We start from the raw sequence: 16,963 nt of genomic DNA on the forward strand, positions 1-16,963 counted from the left end.
GTTGTTGTGAGGACAAAATGAGGAGGGGAACAATGTACACGACCCTTAGCTCCTTGGAGGAAGGGCAGTATAAAAATGTGATAAATAAATTTTCAGTGCTCACTAGTTCAAATGCTACCCCAGAGTTTAAGAACTAGAGAGATATTGCCATATAATGTTCGATGTTCCTAGTAGTGCTGCTTATTGCAGATGTTCAACTGTTATCTTGTCAATGCCTGTATTGGCCAGGTGTTTCTTAACGGCCTGGGGACTGCGCCAAGGCCATGACAATAGGGCTGATTTTTTTCTTTCTCCAAAGGAAATTTGAATTTACAGGTCTTTGTATTTTATTATCTTTTCCAATTGTTTCTCCTCTCCTGGAATGGCCACATCAATTAGCGTCACTTGTTGTAGTATCATATCCAGGGCAGGTCCTCTCATGGATTAGGAACTGATTGAGGACCAGGAAGCAAATTGTGGGTGTCAATGGGCAATTTTCACAATGGAGAGAGGTGAAAAGCAGTGTGTGCCAAGGATCTGCTCTGGGACCAGTGCTTTTCAACCTGTTCATAAATGACCTGGAGACAGGGGTGAGCAGTGAGGTGGCCAAGTTTGTGAATGACACCAAACCTTTCTAAGTGGTGAAGACCAGAAGAGATTGTGAAGAGTTCCAGAAGGATCTCGCCAAACTGGGAGAATAGGCAGCGAATTGGCAGATGTGTTTCAATGTAAGTAAGTGTAAAGTCATGCTCATTGGGGTAAAGAATCAAAACTTTACATATAGACTAAAGGGTTCTGAGCTATCTGTGACAGATCTGGAGAGATATCAGAATGATGGTGGACAGCTCAATGAAAGTGTTGACCCACTGTGCGGCGGAGGTGAAGAAGACTAATTCCATTCTTAGAATTCTTAGAAAAGGTATTGAGAGTAAGACAGCTAATATTATAATGCTGTTGTACAAATCAATGGTAAGGCCACACCTGGAGTATTGAGTCCAGTTCTGATTACCACATCTCAAAAAGGATATAGTGGAAATGGAAAAAGTGCAGAAAAGAGCAACCAAAATGTTTACTAGGCTGGGGCATCTCCCTTATGAGGTCTGACTACAGCGTTTGGGGCTCTTCAGTCCAGGAAAAAAGTGCCTGAGGGGAGACATGATTGAGTCATACAAAATTATGCATGGGTAGGATAGAGTGGATAGAGAGATGCTCTTTTCCCCTCACATAACACCAGAACCAGGGGACATCCACCAAAATTGAATGTTGGGAGAATTAGGACAGACAAAAGAAAATATTTCTTTTTCTGGTGTGTAATTTGTCTGTGGAACGCCTTGCCACAGGAAGCAGTGATACCAGATGCCTTTAAAAGGGGATTGGGCAAATTTCAGGAGTTATATTTCTTGGTAGGAGTGTGCAAGCTCCTGGTTTTAGAGGTAGGCTACCTTAGAATGCCAGATGCAGGGGAGGGCACCAGGATGCAGGTTGTGTCGTGCTGTTTTGGGTGCTCCCTAAAGCATTTGGTGGGCCACTCTGAGATACAGGCAGCTGGACTAGATGGGCCTTTGCCCTGATCCAGTGAGGTTCTTCTTATGTTTTTATGTTTCTTCTCAGTCACATGTATATCTGGCATGTTGCATTCCAATTTTTTATCTGGCTATTTTTTGAAGTCCCATAACGTTTTTACCTGCTCATTTCCTACCACCTTTTCAAGTATGTGTTTCCACCATTTCTTTACTGTTGTTGCTGTTGATGATGACGATGATGATAATTTATTATTAATAATTATTATTATAACCAGTTGGCAATACTTGCTCTTTTGCAACTGTACTTTTTCTCTTCTTGGTTGCTTGAACTTTCTTGTTTTGTCCCTGAAGCAGCAAGCTAGGGTTGTTTTTTTACAGCAAAATGGAGAATGCTGGAAGACTTGCCAGAGCGACAGTCTAAATCAGGCTCTGCGAGTTAAATGAAGCCATAGGAAACCACATCCCTGCCCAAAAATGGGTATTGCATTGCTCAGATGGTCAGAGAAGGACCACTTGCCAGAGAAATGATAGAGAGGTAAACTAATTCAAAGTGATTCCATCAGGAGAGAGGGGGCCATCACCGGCTAGATTCCGCTTCCTAAATCTGACTGACAGATCATACTATTAGGCTGAATGAAGAGATTTTGCACGTATTTCTGTCCCATAAAGAATGATTGCTAGGGGTGACTCTGGTGAGCTGCGACAAAGACGCATGCCAAAGTCTTTAGAATTCAATGGGATTGCCAGCCATCTTGCGCTTGAAGGATTGTCGAATGGCGGCGGGCAATTAAACATTCCTGACATAAAATTGAAAGGTTTGGAGGAATGGCAAACGGCTCCGTGCCACATCTCAATTTGCAACAAAAAGAGCACTAATGTAGACATTGCTCAGGCTCAATCAGCAGTATGGATGCTTCCCAACATTTTTTTGAAAGGGGTCAGAGTTTTCCATGGAAAATGTTTTCCATTTGTGATACTTGCCAAAGGAGAGAGTTGGATATCGTGAAATGCTGCAAAACTGTTATCATCCTCCAAAATGTACCTAACTAGGGCATTTGAACCAAAAATTATGGACCCAGGAACAAACAAATTTATTTGGACATCAAAACTCACTGAGCACCATAGTCTATTGTCTGTTGAAAAATACCCATGTGGGCCTTTGGCCTGGCTTTAGATGTGTCCCTTTGTGCCGTCATCACTACCAAAGCTTATAGGCACAGAGATCATCTCATGGCAATCCCTTCAGAGGGTCCTAAGACCTTGGCAGCTGTCTGGTTATGCCACCCTCTGATGCTGGCCTAGGGGAGACAGTGCTTTTCTGTGCTTGGGATCATTCTGTGCTTGGGATCATTAGAAAAGGTATTGAGAATAAAACTGCTAATATTATTATGCCATTGTACAAATCAATGGTAAGGCCACACCTGGAGTATTGCATCCAGTTCTGGTTGCCACATCTCAAAAATGTGCAGAAGAGAGCAACCAAAATGATTACTGGGCTGGGGCATCTCCCTTATGAGGAAAGGCTACCACGTTTGGGGCTCTTCAGTCAAGAAAAAAAGCACATGAGAGGGGATTTGTTTGATGCAGGGGGTGGATAGAGAGATGCTCTTTTTCCCCTTACATAACACCAAAAGCAGGGGATGTCTGCTAAAACTGAGTGTTGGGATGACAGACAAAAGAAAATATTTCTTTACTCAGAGTGTAATGTCTGTGGAACTCCTTGCCACAGGATGTGGTGATGGCATCTGGCCTAGATGCCTTTAAAAGGGGATTGGACAAATTTCTGGAGGAAAAGTCCATCACGCGTTACAAGCCATGATGTGTATGTACAACCTCCTGATTTTAGAAATGGGCTAGGTCAGAATGCCAGATGCAAGGGAGGGCACCAGGATGCATGTCTCTTGTTGTCTTGTGTGCTCCCTGGGGCATTTTGTGGGCCGCTGTGAGATACAGGAAGCTGGACTACATGGGCCTATGGCCTGATCAGCCGGGCTGTTGTAAAGTCCTTATGTTCTTATTCTTGAGGGGTTGTTTTTTTTAAACAATTTTTGTTAACAATTCCTGGAGGTCCTGTTAAAATCCCCTGGATTGGTTTCAGGAGTCACTTGGGGATCAATGCTGATTAGTGAGGATTCCAGGCCATTTCTGGAGGGTTGGTAACCCCACACAAGCACCTGGTGTTGGTCAGTGGCTCTGTGTGCCAAAGTTCCTGGCTTGAGTAATGTCCTCTCAAGAATTGTGCCCGTCCTACAGCAGACATCTCTTAATTCGCCATCAGCAAAATTGCCAGCATCATAAGAAATGTGAAGGTTGAAAGTCAAGTTTGCTACACAATGTATAAGAAAACAAGGGGGAAGGACAGACACACACACACACAGCTTTCTGTTTCAACATGCTTAAGAAACTACAGTGCATTTACGGATTGCATTTCTCCGAGATCACCTTAACAAAATAAAGCATGGGAAGGAAAATTGCATTCCCCGACAGATTGCTCCAGCTGTCTTATTGACAAACTGACTTATGATTTGATCAAACTGAATACAGAGAGCATTTGTGTTGCCCCTCCTCCACCCCCAAAGTAGCAGGCACCTGGAGAATAATACATGAAGTCCATCATCTGCCTCCTTCAGCTGTCACTTAAACATTGATATGCCTCGAAGAAAAGCAAAGTTTGACATCTGTTTTGATCCTGCTGTCAGAGTTGTCTTTATTGTCTGCCGGGGAGTTACTTGTATAATTTGCTCCTCCCTGATATGATAATATAGATTGCCCTCTCATATTCACTGGGAAGAATGGGGGTTACCTGCTCAGCCCCCCTCCTACATAGCATGTCTCATTTGAACAGAAGAGAAAGAAAGCTCGGCAGAGAATGCAGCTCATTCACACTTCAATCCTACACTAATTCCTTTTCAGCAAAATACAGAAACTGGAAGAAGTGCAGCTTCCTCCTAAAGTCAGAACATCTCCAGAGAAAAAGTATTTGTGGAAGTTATTTTTCCCTTTCTGAAGACTGTGCGAGTCTTTTCTCAACACAAGATCTGAAGCATGTTTTATGCAGAAGAAGGTCCCCTTACGTTCAAAGGACTTCAGAGTGCGGCCAAGACTCCAGTCCTAGGTGGACGCATCAACAAGCAATGGCTTTTTCTTCATCTGCTCTGCCTCCTTGCAGAAGTGACAGGAAGACTCAGTTCAGACCTACATATCCATTCCTTGAGGGGCCATTGCTCAGAAGCTGAGCGCATGCTTAATATGCAGGAGGGCCAAGGGTCAATTTTTGGCATGCATAGATAGGCCTGGGTGTCACAGGAAGGGGATATGGGACCACCAGTGTTCCTGTGGGTCCTTCCAGAGTGGGAAGGGGTCCTCACTGTGCCCTCCTACAATCTCAGGTTTGCCCCCATTTGCCTCCATTTCCCTCTTCCACCATGTGTTTTGAAATCGAGCAGCACAAGAATGTAAGGAGAGATCAGCTGGATAAGGCCAAGGAGTCCCATTTAGTCCAGCATTCTGTTTCCCACAGTAGACCACCAGCTTCCTCGGGGAAGTCAAATCCACAAGCAGGAGGGGCAGTATATTTCTCTTCTACCACTGCTCCCCTGCAATGGTGTTCAGAGGTAGACTGCTCGTGGATCTGGAGGCCTGGCCGCCATGAATTTGTACAAACCTCTTTTAAAGCCACTCAAACTAGTGCCCATCAGAGCATATTGTGGCAATAAATTCCACAGACTAATTATGTGCTGTGTACATCTGTACAGCGCCTCCTTGTGTACATCTGAACTCTCCCACCAATCCATTTCAGTGTAGGGCCCCTGGTTCTAGTACTGTGAGAGAGAGGAAGAAAAGCTTCACTCTCTCCACACCATGTGTAACTGTACAAGTCTCAGTCATGTCGTCGTCCCCCCACTTGCCTTTTTTTTCCAAACTAAAACAACCCAAATGCTATGGCCTTACGTTACAAAGAAGGTGTTCCAGCCCCCTGATCCTGTTTGGTTGCCATATTTTCTCCTTTTCCTGCTCTCTATCTTATTCCCAATCACTTTCCTATTGACCCCTAGCTTGGAATTCACTTCCTTGCAGTATTCACAACACTGGGTCAACATTTTGATGAAGCTGTCCCCTATGAAACCCAGATCTCTTTCCTGCTTTGTCACTGACAGGACATCAGTTTGTCTTCCATCAGTATACATGTGAAGTTAAGATTTTTGGTCCCAATGTGCATCATCTTATTCTTATCGACATTGGCTGGCATTTACTATTTGGTTGCCATTGGTTTGGAGAGATCCTCCTGGAGCTCTTCACCGTCTGTTGTGGTATTGATCACCGTGAATATTTTGGTGTCATCTGGAAACTTAGGCAGCCATGCTGTTTATCCTGAACCCCTGATGATTTATGAGCATGCATGGAGCAGCTAGAACAAAGGAAGGCAGAAATAGCACTATCCCACTTCCAAAAAGTTTGGATGGCCATTGGACATGATTCAGAAGGGTTCCTCGAATGGTCGTATGTCTTGCTTAATGGCATCTTAAAATCTGGTGCCTGACATTGCTTTATAAAAGGGCCTGCTTGACCAGATTGGGGTCTTTCTGGTTCCAATGTACTCAGAGACAGATGTTTGCACCAGCACCAATGAGAGCTTCCTTTCTTGGCCAAATATTAGCTGCAGAGAGGTGGACCTTAGCAGGCACGAAGGATTGAAACCTCAACCCACACCATGGTCCAATCTCTATCATCCGCATAGTTGCTGTTTGGTAAATAAATATATAGCACAGCAGGTCCAGTGACACACTGAGAGCCCAATCCTATGCATGTCTACTCAGAAGTAAGTCCCATTATAGTCAATGGGTCCTACTCCCAGGAAAGCATGGATAGGATTGCAGCCTTAATAAGCAGTGCTGTCTCAATTGTAATCCTGACTATCTAAAATGTTATCTAAATTATCTCACTTGCAAATCAGAGCTGTGTGGCTTCAGTTGCCTTTAGAGCATCAGCTTTACAAGATATCTGTGCTACCTTATTCTTTTTTACCTCTGGACCATACCTGGCTTGGTAGAACACCAGTTGTGCCAGAATGCTGTATTTGTCACATAGGATGGTCACTATTTTGTAATGACCCATTTTTCTGGAGCTTTTTACTTCAGTTGTACACACTGACATTTTGGGTGTGAACACCCCATTTAGCTCTTTACGGGAAGGTGTACACGTGCAATTATGGTGATTTCGTTTGTTTCATTTCCAGATGAAAGAACCGGATTTGAACTTAGAAATCAATTTCAAGCTTGTGTGTTGATTTCACTTGTTTGGTACAAGATGCTCCAACTAGACCTTGAGGAGAAAGGTTTTTGCATATGTTCCCCCGAAGGGAAGCTTCTGAGTGGGTTTAGACATAGCTGAACATTAGAGCACATGCACAGAAATGTACATACTGTTAGTATGGCTATTAGTCATGATGGTTCCTTCATATTCAGAGGCGGTTGCTATGGGGAACAGTGGTAGGGAGACTTGTTGACTTCATGCTCTGCTTGTGAGAGTCTGTTGGAGTTGCAACCAGATCTGCTGTGAGATTAAACATCCAGTTACATAGTTTCACATTTTAAAGAAGGAAATGGTTAATGGCCATTTAAGAGTTTACTAGCCTGCCAGGCAATCTGAATGGCATACCAAACTAGAATGTGACCTCCAGCCTGCTCTCAAAGTGAGCACAGGACAAACCATTGGAGAGCCAATGAATATGGAATTGGCAACAGGAGGAGTAGATTCTTCAGCCATGTTGGAAATTTGAGCAGAGTAGTGATGGGCAAGCGGGCTAGTGTTGGAGTGTCTTGGAAATACACTGAGCTATTTTCCCTACTACCTCCCCCCCGCCCCCACCCCAGGAAATTGCTTAGTTTATGCTTGGACGTAATGCTATGTCCAATTGCTTAGACATAAACCAAGCGATTTCCTGCTGGGGAGAGGAGGGAAGTAGCTCAGCAGAAAGTAAGTCAAATTTTCAATGTTGCTGAAGAAGGCAACCCAAATTCGACCTATAGCACAACCTTCTTGTGATCCTCCAATTCTTCTAGGTGCAGCTGGCCGTAACACTCCAGAAGTGGCAAGTCACCAGGAGAGGAGACAGAGGACCTTTCTCCTTTCCTTCTCCCAGTGCCCAGCTGCCACCATAAGAGGGGTTGCAGGTCTGGGTGGGAGTGGTTGGGTGAAGGGGAAGAAAATCTGAACTGGAGAAGAACTGAGGGAATTTAATATTCACCTTGTAGTTTCTACAAGCCCACTGTGTTCACAGGCCACTGAAAGTCACATGTCTCTTAGCCCAAAAGTACCAACCTGGTGACATTACTAGAGTGGCACTCAGGCCGTGGCCCTGGGCTTTTTATAGGCACCCCAATAATATTTCTAGATCTATGAAATGCTAATACATGTTTTAAATGTGCAAACAAACTATTCAAAATTTCTTCAGGCTTTTCTGATTCTGTGGAAACTTTTAACCTAGACAGTTGCAAGCATTAAATATTGGAACTGGGTAATAGTGTAGTGACAGTGCCTTTAATCCCAGGATCTCTGAAGCTTTGCAGATAATGAATTAATTGCCCGATCTTATCCCCCACCAGGCTGTAGAATGCAGGTGCACCAGGGAGGCATGCGCTGCATGTGGGGGGTAGGATCGGAAAGCGCATGAGAACTAATGGAAAATATTTTCCCTTTACCTCTGTGTAGGCTGCCTGCTGGCCATTAGGTCTCCTCAGAGCTACAGCAGCTATATAGCTGACAAGAGAGCCAGGGGGAGGGTGGGCCGAAAAATGGGGGACAAGTTCTGGCATGCATGACTGCTGCCAGATGCACTCTCTTTCTCTCCCCCTGGACATGCCCAGGTTCCTCCCCTGAAATGCCATGTTACTCCTCCCTGCCAGCCCACACCTGCTGCCAACAGACTTTCTCTGGGTGCTCTGGTAGCTTGCTTATGCTGTTAGCAGGTATTTGTGTGCAACATCACTGTGTCTGCAGGGCTAACAGTTCCATCAGCAGAATGTGCCAGTGTGATTGGGCCAGAAGCTTCATGTCACCACTTTGAAGTCAGGATTAATAGAGGAGCTCTCTGAGATCAGGTTGACTCGCTGTATGGAGGAGCACAGCAAGTCTGATGGTTCTAACTATTGTTACTGCTTTGAAAGCGACATGTGGAATCAGTATCTGGACAGGCAAACAGGTTTAGTTACTCTTCAATTTGGAAAGTTGGTCATGTTGTGAGGCATCCATTTTACCATGTTCACCAGTGAATATTAGCTTTGGGGTGGGGGGCTGTAGCTGGTCCCAGACAAGAAAGGGGGTAGCATGGGCATCTAAGGAGATTACTTGGCCACCATATGCTGCTGTCTTCACCTGAGTCATACCATTGGTCCATCTAGCTTGGCACTGTCTACTGACACTGCTTTTCCAGGGTCTTAGGCAGAGGTTGGGTATAAGGAAAGGTGACTGCAGGTGTTCCATATCCCGATGGAGCATCTTTTCCCACCAGGGACTTGACTAGGACTACAAGTGCCAGCATCTCCAATGGCAACATGATGCACCTTGTGCCATTTCTGCTGAGCGGCCCTGCCTTGCCAATAGGAAAGGTACACAGAGCACCATTTGCCCATCAGAGATTCTGGAACTTACACTTCCAGTCTCATCTCTGCAGGGAAAAGATGCTCCAGGGGGGCTGGAGCACACAGTGTCACTTTCACTGTCACATCTGTTGGGAACAGGGGAAAGAGGAAAAGGTAGAGTTGATTCCGAGCATTAGGGCACACGGAGTGCTGCTCACAAATGTTTGAGCAGGAGCAGTCACTTCTGCTACAATGTCAGCAACATCTCCTTGAAAATCTTTGGCAAAGTAGTACCCCCCCCCCCCCACAAGGACATGGTGAAGTGGTGTCTGTTTTAGCAACTGCCATGTGGAAGCTCCAAAACAGCTTGTAAAACTGGAGGGGTTTATCTTGTGAGTTTGAGCAATGTCACTGATTGGAATTCCTGCATTTCATGGTGTTTACAGCCTATTCTTTTTTTCCTTTAAACCCATTTAAAGGTGCATTTGAGGGTGTGTTCATGCATATGTAAGTATCTAGACCAGGGGTGCCCAAACCCTGGCCCTGGGGCCACTTATGGCCCTTGAGGACTCTCAATGCGGCCCTCAGGGAGTCCCCAGTCTCCAATGAGCCTCTGGCCCTCTGGAGACTTGCTGGAGCCCTCACTGGTCCAACACAACTGCTCTCAGCATGAGGGCAACTGTTTGACCTCTCACGTGAGCTATGCGATGAGGGCTTCCTCCACTGCTTGCTGTTTCACATCTGTGATGCAGTAGCAGCAGCAAAGGAAAGGTCAGCATTGCTTTGTGCAAGGCTTTTTATAGGCCTTGAGCTATTGCAAGACCTTCATTAATTCATATAAGTTCATCTTTAATATATTCATTTATGTAACCCTATGTAAATTTATTCAAATTTTAAATGTAAATTAATTATTTTTTCCCCTGGCCCCTGACACAGTGTCATAGAGGTGATCTGGCCCCCTTGCCAAAAACTTCAGACACCCCTGATCTAGACTGAGGTGAAGATCTCATGCATCTGATAACATGGGCCCGAGTTCATGGCAGCCCATGTTCCAATCATTGTCTATGTCTTAAGATGCCACAGGATTCTTTTTGTTCCCTCTCTCATCTCTTGTCATTGTTCTTTAGGGCTCTTCTCATCAGGCTTCTTCATCTTGAAGTTCCAGATGACTCGGTGTTGCTGATTTGGATCCAGGGTTCTGTTTTTTTTCATGTCCAGATTTGTGAACAGAGCACCATGCATACATGGCTCGCGGCAGCAAATTTCTTTCAGTTCATGTGCCTCCTTCCTCTGACTGCCTTCTTGATGTGTGCACATGTGCATGGGTGACACACTGCAAAAAGGCCATCTTCTTGTGATTGTATGGCTGTATTTCTTCTTGTATAGCTTTCCTTTATTCGTGTGTGGCTATATACTTGTGTGATTGTTTTAACAATGTGCTACGGTGCATCAGTAAAACACCGCCACACACTCAAAAAAATATCAGTTCAATCTTATGTACAATCACTGTAAGGGGCTTTTCTTTCTTTGCAGTGTTTTATCAGTACACCCATGTGCATCAATGACAAAGTGGGAAAATGATGCAGGTGTAAAGAAGAAGCTGAAAGCTGTGACAAACTATGTATGCTCCAATTTTCAAATGCCTCATACATAAGTAGAGGTGCTTGAAAATGGTGTTATTTAACTGTAATGATTTAGGGCCCAGTCCTATCCAACTTTTCAGCACCGGTGCAGCCGCAATGCAGCCCCGAGGTAAGGGAACAAATGTGGCCTTGAGGAGGCCTCTATGACTACTTCCCCACCACAGGATGCCGTGCATACCCCATTGGCACAGCTCACTGGCACTGGAAAATTGGATAGGATTGGGCCCTTAGACTGTAATGCTATGTTACTCACCAGAAATAAACACTTCTACTCATAAGGGCTATTTACATGTTATGTTGCATGTGGATGGTTGACAGTTACTCGCACATTATGTTCAACACACATCAGGATGCACAAGCCATACCTCAAGAGGTGATGACTCCAAGTTCACTTTTCAAACAAATGCATGTATACACACATTCACACAACAATGTGTCCATGTGTACAGCACCTGTACACTGGTGCAGCATAAAATGTGAGTAGCCCGATAGCTAAGCTGGACTCAAGGTAGAGTAAAACATTGTGTAGAACATAAGAACATAAGAACAGCCCCACTGGATCAGGCCATAGGCCCATCTAGTCCAGCTTCCTGTATCTCACAGCGGCCCACCAAATGCCCCAGGGAGCACACCAGGTAACAAGAAACCTGCATCCTGGTGCCCTCCCTTGCATCTGGCCTTCTGACATAGCCCATTTCTAAAATCAACAAAGTTGTAGAACAAAGTTGTTGAACATAAAGTAGCTGAATTCCTCATCCCTCCTCTTCTTCCCCAAATCCCGTGTTCAGTGGTTTTGCTTATGAGCGAACTCAGTGGCACATATTGGCATTAAGAACTTGGAAACAGAAACACAGTCTAGGTAAAGAACACATTTGCTGTTTTTATTGGTGCCTTGCAGGGCAAATAATACTGAAAAGGGGCAATGGGAAAAAAAAAAAAGAACCCCCCCTCTCCCCCACCCGCATCAAACCAGGATTCTGGCAACCCACATCTTTAAATTTAAGAGTACATCAACTCCTATATTTTTCCTTGATTGTGGCGTGAATGATAACATAAGATCAAAACATGAAAATATACAACTTATATTACACTATATGTTATGAACAAAATATAAATCTATAACTCTATGTTATATTTACATAATTATTTTCTTTTTATTAAATTTCAAGTGAGATGGTAGGTTGCACATATACTTTGTTTTAAGCTCCAAGTGTTTGATTGTCTCTTTTTTTCTGCATTTTTTTCTTTTCCACGGATAACATTACCAGGAAACAACCCCCCGCCCCCCCCAAAAAAGACCACCAATATTTGGAGAAATAAGCGCTTTAGAACCAACAGAGCTATACAGTCACTCTGATCCAAGAAGTGCTTCCCACGAGTGGAGCCTATTTATTCCATCATTGATCTCCCCTGCTGCCAGTGCAATAAAGGAGAAAACTCTAAAGCACCTTGTACACATCAGCCAACAGGTGATTGGTGCTGTCAATGCTGATTAAGTGTGCAGAGGAAAAGGAGGTCCCAGATTTAATCCAGGATCTCCCACCCTTGTCTCTTGCTCACTGCCTATCAGGTGATAAGTGCTGTCAGTTGACAGTGCTGATGACCTGATTGGCAGAGGGGAGAGGAAGGGCTCCACAAGGGGGGAGTGCTCCCTTGAGTTGAAGTGGTTATCTCTAATGGAAGAGGTTGTATAATGGTGCAATAGCAGGAGAAGGATTGTGCATGCATGTGTTTGGTGAACTCAGCTTTGGGTGCTGATTGCCTGGGTTGGGGCCTGTGAGACTGCCACACAACCCAAATGAAACCAATGGCAGTTACCAGATTGGTCCCTGTATTAGCAAGCTATTTATTACAAAGAGTTGGCAGAGTGGGGGAGGGGCTGGGAGAGAAATCATTTGGTAGAAAAAACAATTCTTGCAAATAAACAAGAAAAAAAAGATTATCCAGCATACTAAGTAGTGAAACAGTCTTGATTCCATAGCGGGAGTCTCAACTGGATTGTAATGGTCAAAGAATGCCTGTGTGTGAGAAGTGTGCCTATCCCACTTCCTTTCCAAGGAAGTGCCTTCAAAGAAAACCCAGCCACATCGGAAGCGTACGGCAGTGCGTAAGGTCTTCATTACTTGCTTAGCAAGAATAATTCACTGATTGGTTCTCAGAGTACATTTTCATGGCATACAATGAGTCCTGCCCAGCTCCAGGCCCAGTAACACTATGTGACCTGCTGTGCCAGGGAAAAGGAACAGAGCTGCTGAGAAAATTGCTTCCTGCCATTGCCAGGTTTTGCCTGATCATCCAGGTAAGATACATACAGACCCAAGGCTGGGGAAGTCTATCAGTGGACGGAAGGGTTCTAATTCAGCTAAAGGTAGCCATGCTTAAGTCCATTTTAAATGAATGGCCCAAGATAGTTGAACTTTCTTAATCCCCATTGATTTCAATCAGACTTGAATATGATTCACTTCAGTTGGGATATAGGACCAAAAAAATAAAGAGCAAACTGACCTAATTTCAGAATAAATTTCATATGTGGAATGAACAAGACTGGAAAAGGTGCATGTCACTGTGTTTGTATTACTGTCTGTCTGTAGGCCTGTCTGCAAGCTGAATCACATGATCGTCTTAATATTGGGCAGTATGGGATGAGCTTTTTCTTTTTCCTGGATGGATGTTGAAATGGTTGGGCAGTTCTTCACAAACACACCAGTGTTTCACAACTTGAGGACACTTTAAAGTTAAAATGAATGGAGTGTGTGTGTGTGCGCGCACACACACACACGCCTGCATGTGTGCGTGCGTGCGTGCGAGAGAGAGAGAGAGAGAGAGTTCCCAAGCAAATTTGTCTAATTAAAATTCAAGGATGTAATGCAGCCAAAGTGGAAGCACTTTCAGGTTTCATCAAGTTCAATAGTTTATAAGCATATTCTTTACTCTCTAGTGGAAATCAATAGTGCTTAAATGAACAGTAGCCCAAATGTTTATTGTTCAGAATTGTCTCGCATACACCCACCGTCCAATACTCTCAGTTATGACTGTGGGTGGATTCAGGATCCTTTAAAAAAAATACAATTGTGTTAAGTTACTGAATTTGACACATCTTAAAATTTAAAGACACAATTCATCCAAAGATCAGCCCTTCTAAATTCCATGGTTTATAATGTCGGAATATTAAGCTCATATTTCATGCTTTTGCACTGAAATTAATGGGATTTTAAAATGTTTAACTCTGGTTGGGGAGTTCCCATTGTTTTAAAGATATTCTTGAAAGTCAGTCTTTCAAACCACAACTGGACACGTTTGAAATTCCAGTTAGTGAAATTTTACCATCATTTTTTGAAGCTCAGCACCCAATCCAGTTTCCAAAATATCATGGTTCTGGGCATGTGATGTATCATGCAAACAATTTATTGTACACCTGTGTGTGTGTGTGTGTGTGTGTGTGTGTGTGTGTGGTGGGGAATCTTCAAACACAATCCACATCTCACCATCTAAACCTGCCATGCAAATTTGGCCTTACACAACCCTTATTAGTAATAAGATGCAGGCTGACTGCTTTAGTAATCAGTAGTATGTATAGCTGAGCCAAATTTCGTCATGCAAAAAACAGTACAGAGAAAGTCTGTTGTGATCCACTGAACGCAACAGGATTTGTGTTAGTCATGACTAATGTGCCCCACTGAATTCAATGGGAGTTAAGTGTAACTATCTTTCTCTGAAATGGGGCCCCAATGTGTGGTTTACAACTCGCGTGCTGACCAGTGAGAATACAATCTGGGTCAGAAAGAGAAATAGAAAGACAGAAGATCACAGGATGATATAGTGATAGCCCTACGTGTTTTATGAATTCAGAATACTAGTGAATTGACTCAATCAGAAATGAGAAACATTTTGCCCTTATTAAACCATGTCTTTTAATAGGTATTATTGTGTGGTTGCCATTAATTCTAGGGGATGAGTTTTTGCTAAGAGAAGCTTACATTTGTAGAGAGTATAATTATTTTCAACTTTAGAAGCCACGTGATGTCAGAAACTTCTTTGGAGACAATAAGTGTTCATCTCATTTGGATTATATTACTGGGGTTGGGGGGGGGTGCCTTGAAAATGTGTTGTAAGAAGGTTAAAGACAATTTCTTTTGTTAAAACATAATTAATTGAACGAAGTCTACTGCCAAAACTCAATCTCTGAAACATTGTCATCGAAGAAAGAATCCCCCCATCCATTCATTAATAAGAGGATTTGGTTACTCAACTAATTAAATATGGCAATAATAGTTAGTATCCCTTTGGGGATTAATACAGCAGAACAGTTAAATAAAGATGTTAAATGCACTTAGCAATCCTATTTTGCCAAAATAAAGCATGAACAAATTAAGGGGGGGGCAGGGGAAAAAGAATCTCATAATAGTTCATTGAGCTTAGAAGCTGGTGGTTTGAAATATTTTTCCTTTCATTTTTACTCATACTTCCGATATCATACCTTTGATGTTCTACAATCACATTGCCAGGCCTTATTGGTGGTTAAGTTAGTCCCACATGTTCCACTAGTTTTAATGGAACTTATAGCACAAGCCAAATCTACTCAGAAGTAAGTCCTGCTGTGTTCAAGGGGACTTACACCCAGGATTGCAGCCCAAGTTACTGGATCAGGGCCTCTGGGATGGACCTATAATACTTCCATCTTTACAAGATTTCTCAGCCTGACACAGGGAAAAGATAGGCCTGAAAATCCTTGGGAGCAGGAAACTGGAGGAATACCAAACATGGGGACCTGAATGTTCAAGGATCAGAGAAGGTTCAAATCAAAGATAAGCCCAACGATAAGCCTCCCCACTGACTTCCATGGGGAGTTTTAAACATGTGCTTCCTGTTGGCTGGAACTTGAACCCAGAGCCAACCTGTTGACCTGAACCTTGGCATCTTAGGGCCAACATCTTAGTCAGACAAGCCAGTTCCAAGAGAATGCCACCCATGCAGAAATGAGACATGAAGATCTGACCCAAGCAGACATGAGACTGAAGGTGGGAATGGTTGCACGGATTTGGCTTTCATGTTTTTAAAGCTGACAAATCCTCTAATGACAGTGGAGTGGTGATGTTCAGCAGAATTCAAAATAATCTTTGAAAATAAAGGAATACTTATGAGATTCTCATCAGCTCTACTTACTACGAGTGCCACATTAGGAAGTTTAAGAGTTTTTAGCCCGCATCCTGATTAGGCCCTCTGGTCTATTAATGCAGAGACGTTCCCCCCTCCGAATAAAAATGGATGCTCTTTCTTATCAACTCTCATTAGTAATGGGGCACTATTCTATTCCAGCTCCTCGCAGATGTGGTCCTCATACAGCGAAGAATTTTCAAGTGATTTGGCCTAGTCCTGCACACCTTGCCAGCACAGGCACACTGGAATCAATTTACGGCCCAGTCCTATTGCCTCCCTGCAGAAATGCCAGAACCTTCCTGCGCATGCTGGTGCTTGCAGGTGCTCACCGGACCAGGTACATCCAGCATAGGAGTGACGGGAGGTATGAGATTGAATGGAGCAGGGTGAGGACGGCAACAAGGGTGGGGATTGGTGAATTGGACCTGGATCAGTGGGGCAGGATTGGTGATTCTGATGTGTACCATGGCCTATCCCCCTTCTGAGGCCTGATCCGCCTGCACGGATCAACTAGAGTTGCACCAGTGATATTGCTGGCGCAGGTCTGGGTTGACCAATAGTGGTTGCAGGGACTTACCCAAAGGCAAGGAGACAAATGACCCCTTACTCCAAGGAGACCTCCAGTAGCCAAAATTCCCCCATGTGATTCAGCACAGCTAGTGCCACATCACCACGTTAGCATTTAGTTAGGGTTGGGTTGTTAGGCTACAACTGTGTGCACACTTGTCTGAGAGTAAGCCTCATTGCATAGAATGGGATTTACTTCTGAGTTAATCTACACAAGATTACAATGTTAGGACAGTTAATTTAGGTCCCTAATTCTACCTGGGTCATGCAGTTGCTAGAACTTCCATTCAGACAGCCCAAGGCCCTTTATGGCGGTGTGAAAACTGGGTTTCTGTTGTATAATTCTGGGCCACTGCTGCAATGTGAGCAGTGAGGTGTGGGAGGGAGGGTTTGGATTTCAGCAGGCACCAGGATGCTATCCCCTCTTTTCCAACCTGCCCCATCCCTTTTCTTTCCCTAGACTTATGCCAGCCATATAGCTGTGCGGGTCCAAGGAGACTCATAGGTCACTAGG

At 43.9% G+C, this 16,963-nt stretch overlaps 1 long non-coding RNA gene across 1 annotated transcript in view; it reads left to right on the forward strand.

The window, feature by feature from the left end:
• The window catches only part of LOC136656947 (uncharacterized), a 38,941-nt gene that overhangs the window by 20,680 nt on the left and 1,298 nt on the right, over positions 1-16,963 (forward strand). The window contains exon 2 of the long non-coding RNA XR_010794729.1: positions 16,042-16,219. This is a non-coding gene — a long non-coding RNA (uncharacterized lncRNA). The remainder of the gene's footprint in view (positions 1-16,041; positions 16,220-16,963) is intronic.

Source organism: Tiliqua scincoides, chromosome 7 (genome assembly GCF_035046505.1).
Source record: "Tiliqua scincoides isolate rTilSci1 chromosome 7, rTilSci1.hap2, whole genome shotgun sequence".
Taxonomy (NCBI): Eukaryota; Metazoa; Chordata; class Lepidosauria; order Squamata; family Scincidae; genus Tiliqua; species Tiliqua scincoides.